Below are 10,723 nucleotides of genomic sequence, written 5' to 3' on the forward strand. Positions count from 1 at the left end.
GAGGGGCGGTGTTGTCAGAGAAAGAGACATCAGTGGCTGTGACAGCTCAACAAGGGAGAGAGATGTGCAGAAAGAGACGGAGGGAAGCAGACGAGAGTGGACTTGACAGCCGGCAATCAGCTTCAGTGTGAAGCAAAGAGCATGCTGGGACACTGTTCTGTCAACACCAACAAAACACAAGGCTGTCGGCACGCACAGCACCCTAATTTGTCTGTCAAAGCAAATACATCAGCTAATTACAAAGTTTAGCGACAGCGAGTCAACAGGTGCAATACCTCGACTGTCATGTCCATTACCGAAATTAAAAACGCTGCTGTTTATCCTGTTAAACAGCTCAGTCAGAAAAATGCAGCCTCAGTCCTTCTTTTCACCTTAACTGAAGAGCTGTTTGTGTGTTTACACCAAGAAAACAGGAATCATTGTACATCAGACTGAGCAGCTTTGACATGAGGAACCCTGAGCAAAGCACATAAACATACAGTCCTGTACAAATGTCCTGATCAGCCCTCATTTCTTTTTGTTTCCTCCAAGCAGACAGATTTTCTTGTAATCTTTAAAGTGGTCTTGAGCAATAGTTCTCTAGACTTTCTGAAGGTCTTTTAAAGTTTTTCATTGGACATTTTCTGCCTTTTCACTCATTTTCAGTGCAGTCCTTGTACCTGAATATTTTCAGGTACGAGGAATTTGTTTATTCTGACCTATGAATCAGGCAGAAAAAGTTGATCCATCTACTGTTGGCCCAAGCCTCATCAGAAATGGTCTCCACTGAAGGGTGGCTGTCAAGAAGCCATTCTTAAGGAAGGGAAACGGGGAGAAACGGCTGAGGTATGCCAAATGACAAGTGACAACAAAAGGGAGTTTGAGCTCTGATCTGAGGAGATTATATCACGTTTTGAAGAATGAAGATAAAAAAATATTACTGTTCAGACAAATATCTGAGCAGACAAATCTTACTTCAATAAAGACAAAAGACAGAGTTGTATTTGTGACAACATACAGTACTGAGGCAGAAAAGATTACAGCATTTGTACTTACAGACTAGTCAGATTACTGACATTGAGTCAGATTTTTTCTGAACCATTGTTAATTAGCTTTAGGAGATGCCCTGCTCCACAGGATAATTTAATCCATAGTCTTCTTAAAAAAAAAACAACCAACATATTTGGGTCCAAAACCAAAAGAATCCTACAAATGTAATTATTGTAATCACTGCACAAATGTAGTATAAAGCAAGACATTTACAAATTTCATCTGCAAAACTTCCTCTATTGGATAAAAATGTCCAAGACGCCAATTTTTTTTTTACACTGGTAGGACTAAAATACTTCTACAGGATAGATTAGCAGAGCATAAACATGCACCTGTGAGGTATAGCTATCCAATGGCCACAGATTATCACAATATTGATTATCCCTTTAAAGCTGCGGTCGGCAACTTTTTTTTAGTCATATTAGCTTGAATTGTCATGGGATTCTGGAAGTAGAATATTAAATAGGCTGTTTAGGAAAAATAACGAAATCTGTAGCTCCCTCTGAAGCCTGTAATCATGCTTGCAAAAACCGAGCGCTCCCGGCTGTTTTTAACCAATCAAGTTAGGGTGGAGGAATCCTACCTGTCAATCACAGCTTGTGCACACGCTGCTGAGCGTGAGTCTGCCCCAGCTTGTGTGCGCTCACACTGGTGTGAACTCACGTACACAACCTCGTCCACAGAGGGGGAGGGGTTTGGGGGGCGATTCGGAGCTTGTTAGAGGTTGGGGGAGGGACCTGAAAGTTGTATCAGTTCGAATTTTCCGACTTTAGACTCGGAATTTTGAAAACCTGCCGACTGCAGCTTTAACTCATGTTTCCCTGTTCCAACAGGTATCCTTTGAATGGTGTTACAGTGGTTTTTTCCCCCTCTTTTCTGTCTCAAACCCCAGCTGGTCGAGGCGGATGGCCACCCTTCCTGAGTCTGGTTCTGCCAGAGGTTTCTTAAGGCTGATTTATGCTTCAGACGCAAAGCCTCTGACGCTCGGACGCAGAGCCTCTGTGAGCGTCAAAATCTTGACCACTCCCCCACGCAGAGGCTCTGCGCGTGTCCTCGTGCACCTCAGAAAAATCCTGACTACGCGACAGACGCACGCAGACCACCAACGGAAGTGCGCAGACAAAAGCGGCTGTGATTGGTGTGGCTTCCTCCTTTGCATTTTCGCCAACAATAAAATAAGCTGTTCTTCTTCAATGTCGAGCAACTCCAGATCCATATCTTGCATACACTTTTTTTTTTTTTTGAAAGATAAACACTTCCGCCGGCGCCGCCGAAGTCCTCGTCACCGCCCACCGAAATTCTCGCGAGGGGAAACTGCTGTGTGTCCCGAGAAATTCCAGACCGAGGTTGCAGAACCATAACATGAAAAGTGGTTCGCGACCAGAGCAAAGCAACACGTCAAGACGATAGACGCAGAACTATAATCCGCCCTTTACTGTTAAAAGGGAGTCGTTCCTTTCTACAGTCGCCTCAGGCATGCTCAGGACGGGAGATTGGATTGAAGACAAGTTTCGGTGCAATCTGTTGGTTTCCTTAGCTAGGAAATTGTTTTTGATTTCGCTCTATATCAGTGATACTCACTATTTTTTTCACAAGAGCCACATTGGCAGAGCAAAAGCCACTTTTACGACAACATACTAAGTCCCTGTATCTCTGCTCTATATGAATGAATTGGATTATTTTACATATAATTATGATTACAATGAATTGAATTCCAATTGGCTTGAATTGTACTTTATTATTTAAGTACCTTGAGATGACATTTGTTGTATTTGGCGCTATATAAAAAAAAATATTTGAAAATGAATTGAATCAGTGTTTCACCAACTTCACAAACTTGGGGATTGGATTTAAGGGGAGTTTGAGCAAACTGTTGGTTTCCTTAGCTTGGCGATTTCTTTTTAATTGGCTCTATATGTATTGGAGTAATTTGGAATTTAATGAATTATGATTGTATTCCAATGAATTGGACTCTGGTTTGAACTGGATTGTATCTTTGAAGTGCCCTGAGATGACCTTTGTTGTGATTTGGCGCTTTATAAATAAAACTGAAACAGAGAGCATTGTGGCAGAACAGAAAAACCTTTGAATGGAACTGCATCCTGAAAATGTTGGTTTGAGAGAAGTTTCAGAATAAAACAGAATGCAGAGCCTTGAGTTGGGGCTTTAATACAGAGTACAAGTAACAGGATTTGTATCCAGGAACAAACATGCACAACTAATCATGTGATCACATGAGCTCTTCAAAATTTTCTGGGAGAATTGTGAGTCATGTAATGGATCTTGACTCCAACCCAGAAGATTTACACCCTCTAAAATAACTTGTTGATAGAAATGCCAAAAGAAAGATTTTTTCAAATCAGTCAAACCTAGACTTTGTTGCGGTTTGAGTGAACATTATAATTCTATAATTCTGTACATTTTCTTTAAACTGAGGAACATCTGTGTTGCAACATGGTCTGTTTCAGCTTGTTTGTTGGTCAGAGCCAGACAATCCGTTTTGTTCCCTTCAGTCCTAAAATTTCTGTGACTTCACTTTGAGACCCAAGCTTGAAGGTGAAGCTGAAGGCTCAAGTTTGATTCTATTTTAGATACTCGGCTCCCTCTCCTGCACACAGACTGTTTATCTGCTGATTTCATTCCTTGGTGCCCGTGCCAGGTGAGCCGGCATTCTTCTGCTGGGGCGGTTCGTGTCGGAGGAGGAAGTTTTAAATTTGGTTGACTTTCCTGTCCCCTACCCTCAGGCAGCGTGGTGTCTGTTTGACTGGTCTATTTCTGGCTTTCAGTGTTCAAGGACACAGTCTGGGAGTGTGTATGTGATGGTGTTTGTGTGATGCATTTAGAGTGGGGCGGGATGGGCAGAGGGAGGATGGGAAGTAGCTAGAGCCTTGTATTATTAGACTGTTTGTTTACAGAAGTCATAGCAGCCTCATTGATTCACATACCTAAAGAGTTTCCAGTTCATGAGATCCATGTTGGGGCTCCTGCTGCTGATGTTTAAACTTAAATTATAAACTTTGTTCACTTTCATTAGTCACAGTTTAACGTTACATGCTGACTTGGCAGTGACTTCAGATCATGTCAGTGTGGCGAGCGTGAGGTGGGGATGCCCCAATAGTGTATATTTTTAATTAAAGAAAAAGAAAAACCGACAACGCCACCCCAGGATGTAACCCAGGGAAAGAAATGGAAATCTATGAATAAACTAAATCTAAACAAAGGACAACACAAGTTCGTAACACTGAGCAGGCAAGAGACGTGTTTCCAAAAGAATATACAAAAGTTTATTTGAATCAGTATTAAGAACAGTTAAAATCTACCGCTAAAAAAAGGTTACCTTATCTTCCAGGACTGGGGCCTTTGTGCTCAAGGTGAGTGAGGGGAGGGGTGAAGGTACCAACTCAACATGGGAGCACCACAATCCACATTTAAAACACACGCACACACAAGGGCAAATTAAAAGAAAAAGGAGTGAATAGGGCACAACACACGAAGGGACACCATCACCAAAAAGGGTTCACCAGTGAGGCCCTCAGCACCTGGAATCACAAACAGGGACAGTTAGTGGGAGACTGCAAATAAATGAAAACAATAAAGAATGTCCCAACACAAAAATAATTAAAGAAAATCTCCCTTGCTCCTGTTGCTTCAGGTAGCTACATAAAACAGTTGATCCATCTAAAAACAGCCGTTCGTATCCCTCTAAAGCAGCAGATCGTATCCCTCTAAAGCAGCAGAGCGATTCAGCTCGTGGTAGCTGGGTGCCGAGGCTTACGAATACGAATACTTTATTGTCCACAAGGTGGAAATTTGTCTTCAGTTTCACCATAGACATATAAACATTTAAGACAATAATTTCACAATACACAAGCATTCAAGCACTGCATTTGTACAAAGCAAAAGAGGAGAACAGAAGTTATAAAATACAAATTTAAAATACTAAGTTAATATGAAAGTACATTAGCACTCAGAGTATTTAAAAGAATAAAATAGCTGATGAGTAGTAAATATAGGGAATACACTAATAAATAAATAAATAATTACACCAATAAAGGACTGGGGGTGGATTAAGTGTGAATTCCTATGTTATTTATCGCCCTTATTCCTTTAGGGACAAAGGAGTTCTTAAAAATGTTTTTATTAGCATTGGGGACCCTAAAACGCTTCCCAGAGGGTAGGAGTTCGAATTCACTGTGGAGAGGATGGGAGGGGTCATTTATGATTTTCCTGGTTTTGTTCAAAATCTGTTCATCATACATCACACTTAAATGCTTTTGCTGCTGTCCTATGATCTTTGTGGCCATATTCACTATTCTCTGTAATTTATTTTTTCGCTGCATGTTCAGGTTCCCATTCCACATTATCATATTAAATGATAGAACACTTTCTACAAGGTTTTTATACACTGTTTGCAGGATGTCCTCGTTCACGCCAAAGTTTCTGAGCCTACGTAGGAGATACAGTCGTTGTGAACACTTTTTATAAATAAAATCTGTATTTTCTTTAAAACTTCAGCGTAGCATAGCTCCAGCACTGAGAGGGGAATGAGCAGACGTGCTCTGTCCACCTGCCGGCGCCTGCACATAAACACGTACTTAATTAGCGTGCACGGATGGTAAAAGCAACGCACCATAAATGAACGTACCTGCGCGGTTGAACATGAATTGCACAACACCAGAGGAGAAGAATGCAGAGTGTCTGCACAAGCAGCCAGGTAACCCGGAAGACAAACACGCACCCGTTGCCAGAGAGAGAGACAAAGAGGGCGGATCTACCGATCCTTCTTAAAGGTCCCATGGCATGAAAATTTCCATTTCAGAGGTTTTTGAGCCTTAAAATGAGTTTCTCTAGCCTCCTTAAGTCACCCCAGTGAGTAGAAATTGCGAAATGTATTCACAGAGCAGTACAGCATTTCCTCCGTGTTTTGAACAGAGCGCCTCGAATTGTCTCGTTGACTCAAGGCTCCTGGCATGACGTCATGCCAGGATAGAGCTCATCAAAATTTCCCACCCCCTCTCTCCGCCACGCCCTCTGTCTCCACCCACTGCTGGTAAACTACCTGTATCTTACCCGCCCAACTCATGTGGAGTAGACCGAGACTCGCCACGACTGAAGACAGTCACAGAAGATACAGCAATGGCTTCCAAACGACTTTACCATGCGAAATGTACAGTGCCAGGATGTGAAGATGAAGAGAAGAATATGTTTCCGCTTCCATCCTCTGTCCCTTTGAAAACGGAATGGCTAATTTCATTTAGAGGGACAGGTGCCCATGCATGTTCCAAAGAGCGTCAGTGTTTGCGCGACACATTTCAGAGGAATGCTTTCACAACCCTACACCTGAAGTTGAAGCCTGGATCAGTGCCAAGCCTTGCCGGTCCATCAGCTACCCACACCGATCAAGTAAGTCATAATTATTTGCTAGCCGCTAGCTACTTTATGGGTACCAGCTAACTAGCCAACATTAGCTGTGGAGGTATTTATCCATGAAACCTACACTGCGCTACAAAACCAATACTCTGTTAAACTGGTTAGATTTGGAAAATTGGTTGTAAAACAAGACATTTGTCTTTTGACCAAGTATCTTACGTGTAGGGGACTACATACAGCATGAATACTTCGGTAAGCAAGTCTAGTTATGTTCTGCGGCTAGACGTCTGTTACACGGAAAATGACGCCCGACGATAACAATTCATATTTTGTAAGCCTTTCTTTAGATTGGTGACTTTATATTTTGTAAGCATTTGTTACGGTTTGGTGACTTTTTTTTAACGTCGAGTCGTTTCTGCTATTTCGTGTGTGATATGCGATCGGGTGTTGTGGCTAGGTGAAGGATGTTTAGCAAACGTTTGCTGACTACCCTCGAACATACACCATTACGTATCTGTCAATTCGAACACAGTTTTGACTTCAAATCTGTCGTGACACGTCAGTTTATCACAAGTGTAATGCTCGGCTTTCGAACCATGAGATGTGTGCTCTCTGTCTGCATCAGGTTCACTCTTCACTGGCCAGCACATCAAGTGCTCACGTCCAGACATCCCGGAGCAGGGATGCTGCCTGCCAGACTGACCCCATTGTCAATAGGACTGCAGCCACACCGAAGAATGTTGTCTTTCTCTATACTGGAATGCTTTGCAGGTGAGATGTTTTACCTTGTAGTTGTTGAAAGTTTTTTTTGTCTGAAATGTCATAATTGAGCCGGGTTTCTCCAGCACTATAAGGCACAAAACACTTAGACCAGGTCCCCTGAAAAGATTGTCTTGTGAATGTAATTTATATTTGATTTACCAAAAAATGTATACTTTTAGGGGGTTTTCAGATCATAGTTCCTATGAAACTTCACAATATATGAAAAGCTTTTTCCAAAATGTTTTATACCTACTTTCAAAAATATTGTTTTTTTTGTTACTACCATTAAAAGCAGCATTTAAATGTTTCAAATGCTATCTCAGCTGATATCACTTTCCTGATGCTTGAAATCAGATTTTTAAAAAAAAGTAATAAGAACAGCTTCTATAGCATTTTGGAAAAGAGCTTTTCATATGCTCTCCCATGATGATGCATGTGTCTCTACCAGCTAACCCCCACCACCATGACAAATGAAAATTCTGTGAGAAACACCGTTTACACATTGTTTCTTGTTCTTTCAGACTGTACTTGGCGGCGATCCACTTTAATGAAAATGCAAACCGACCACAGGCCCAGACAGCAGACGGTGTACCTCTCTTCAAAATCTCCTTTCCCAAATCCAAGAAGGGGGAGTGCACAGTCAAACGTCAAAAGACTAAGCCAACCTTTGGTAAGACCTCAAAAGTTCAAGAATTCAAGTCCAACTACTTTTGCCTTTATCAAATTTACTGAGGTTAATTCCAACAAATAGGAATACAAAAAATGTGAGAAATAGAAATCTAAACAAACATAAATATATATATATAGAACAAATATAAATATATAAATAAACATTGAAATGTACAAATGACTCACTGAAATATACAAATGTTGTGTGTGTACAGTGTGTATGAATGTTCTGTGTGAAAAGGGAATGTGGATGTCCTGATGGACCTCATTTTTCACACGCGAGGCAGTCTAAACCCGGTGCAGTGTCCTTCATCATCGGGGTACTCGGCACGGATACGCAGGACCACACAGGCAGGAATGACCACTCTGATCCGGCGACCCAAAAAGCCCCAGCACCACTCCACAAACTGCCTGTAGGCCAAATACCTGAAGCGCCTGGAAGAACAGATAGAAAAAATGACACTTGCAGAGAATGTTGTTGTTCTTCTGTTATTGCTATGTTGTACATATTTACATATTCCTATGGATTATTCTTCATTGTGTTTTAATAATGTCTTGTAAATAAATATACAAACACTCTTCATACTGTCTGCATAGTTGGATTATCAGGCTCTGTTGGGTGGGTGTACTGTAAACTCTTATGTATGTGGCTATGAGTGATTATTTTACAACGCTTACCGATGGGTTCTTCTCAGGCGTAAACTGCCAAACAGGTAGATCCAAATGTTTACAGTGTTACCTGAGGGATCTCCATGCAGCATCTATTCTCCCTTTCTGTGGGCATTATCTCGCAAATTCCACATTGACACCTATTATTTTAAAAAAAAAAGGCAGTGTAATGATATTCTGTTTTCAGGTAATGCCGGCAAATATAACAATGAAACATCTTTAGTGGCAAGTAAATGAGTTAACATGTGAGCATGGAGAATAATTACATGCTGGTCATAATACTATCATGTTTTTTGCATGCCATATTCTACTGTATAACTACATGGGCAACGAACAGCTGGCTGTTCCCAGTGAAGACAGGCTACTAAAAAAGGTGTACACAGAAATATGTGGCATAAGTTTCATTCCGTGTAGTTACACTTTGGATCCAGCACTTGGTCAGGATATGATGAGGTATGTTTTTTTTTTTTGTATATTACAGCATGTAAACCTTTTTGTCTAGCAAACTTGGTCCCCTTATGTCAACACTGGGTGGAGAATCATTTGCATGTTGGCAATGTGTACTATGGGAAATACTTTGGCAGTGTTACTGTTGTACAATGCAAGGCGACATTGAGAAAGTTACTTGGTGTAGAGACTGGAGATGCCAGCAGCCATACTCACTAATGTTAGCACTGCAAATACGTGCCCACATTACAAAATAAGTTGGGAACTTATACGTTTTGTAAGCAAAAATAATATTTTAGGTAGTCCTGATGTAGTGACTACAATTTCTGCTCTAATTAGGCTACCGTAGGCTAAGCCACTGCTAGTATCTGCGCACCTCAGTGGTTCGAACCGACCCAACTATAAACGTTTCCAGACATAACATTTCAAACTCACCATTCTGAGACGTTTTGCTGAAGGCGCTGCTGATCTGCAGTTTGTTGCTGAACTGCCTGCGCCTCGCTTCAGGGTCCGATTCCGGGTCGAAGGCGAACAGTACGATGGTTTGCTCACCTGCCATTTCTATTTTTTTTTCCTACTAGCAGGCAGCTAACATGCGCGGAGCCAAAACAGAGAATCAGACACGCCCCCATTCAGCCATGACACACCCCTCGCGCTCCTCCTTGCTTCTCATTAGGAAAACAGGGCACTGGAGAGAGCTCTGAAATGCGGCTTTCTTCTAAGTGGCCAAATCTGCGTTTTTCGGGTGAATTTTGAGAACGCCTGGGGGTATAACATCCTGAAGCCTCCGAAAGCCCATTTAAAGTGCCGCTACTATACCATGCCATGGGAACTTTAAAGGCTGCGCAATTAAAGGGAATGATACAGTGGGCGGGCAGAACTACAATGATGTCCAGCATTTTAATCCCGATAAACTTCTGTTGCTTCTTCGTGGTTTGTATTTCTGTCTACAGGATGAAGAAATGCTTTCATGGATAAATCTGCAAAACTCTCACTGATGACAATTTAATTTGCTTTTCTTAATTACCTCGAATCTACCACACATTTAATGTGTTTGGTCTGGTCCATTTGTAACCTCCCAAACATAAAAAGGATGATGACCCTTGTTGAATACATACGGATAAAATTAATTTAAACATTAAAAGAGATTCTCCATCTTTTAATGGTAATTTTGCGTGATGTTGTGATCATTTAGCTTATTTTTGTTTCCATTTTACACTATTTCATTGGTCACTAGACCTGATAGATTAACTGAAACTTCTGGAATTTTGGGTTTCTGTCCATCTCATGTCTCAGTTGTTTCAAGTTTCCTGGTCATTTTGCTGGTAACATTTGCAGCTTTTTTGGGTCGCTTCATTTCAAAATGTCTTTTTGGCACTGCGGCTCTTTGTGGTCATTCTTTTTTCCTTTGTGGGGATTAAGTACCATTTGTGGTCTTTGGATGATGTTCCAGGTTAATTAACGTGAAAAAAACGTGAGCACATTGCTCCAGGCCATTTTGTGTATGTATGCATCTTTTGGCTCTTGATTTATGCCATCTTTCACCAATAGCAGCCTTTTGTGGTAATGTTTTAATTTTTTTTGATATTTTGTTTCTCTTCAGTGTCATTCATTGTCTTACCATCTTTTCATCTCTATCTTGCATCTCTTTTGTCATCATTTTACATCAAAAAACAAAAAGTTCTTTGTGAATGGAACATTTAACAGCTTTAGACTGTTTTACATTTTAGGTCATTTGTTCCTTTTTCTGATAATTTAGCATTTTTCATGGTGTTGT

The 10,723-nt window shown here is 41.0% G+C and overlaps 2 long non-coding RNA genes across 2 annotated transcripts; one reads left to right on the forward strand and one right to left on the reverse strand.

Annotated features, from left to right (window-relative positions):
• Nucleotides 1-5,865: 5,865 nt before the first annotated feature.
• LOC142372706 (uncharacterized) lies at nucleotides 5,866-8,330 on the forward strand. Its single transcript, XR_012768303.1, has 4 exons — nucleotides 5,866-6,432; nucleotides 7,025-7,170; nucleotides 7,683-7,831; nucleotides 8,046-8,330. It is a non-coding gene; the product is annotated as an uncharacterized LOC142372706 (long non-coding RNA).
• Nucleotides 8,230-9,778, reverse strand: LOC142372707 (uncharacterized). The gene is made up of 3 exons (XR_012768304.1): nucleotides 9,382-9,778; nucleotides 8,509-8,639; nucleotides 8,230-8,265 (listed from the first exon to the last, which is right to left on the reverse strand). It is a non-coding gene; the product is annotated as an uncharacterized LOC142372707 (long non-coding RNA).
• Nucleotides 9,779-10,723: the final 945 nt, after the last annotated feature.

This window comes from Odontesthes bonariensis, chromosome 22 (genome assembly GCF_027942865.1).
Source record: "Odontesthes bonariensis isolate fOdoBon6 chromosome 22, fOdoBon6.hap1, whole genome shotgun sequence".
Lineage (NCBI taxonomy): Eukaryota > Metazoa > Chordata > Actinopteri > Atheriniformes > Atherinopsidae > Odontesthes > Odontesthes bonariensis.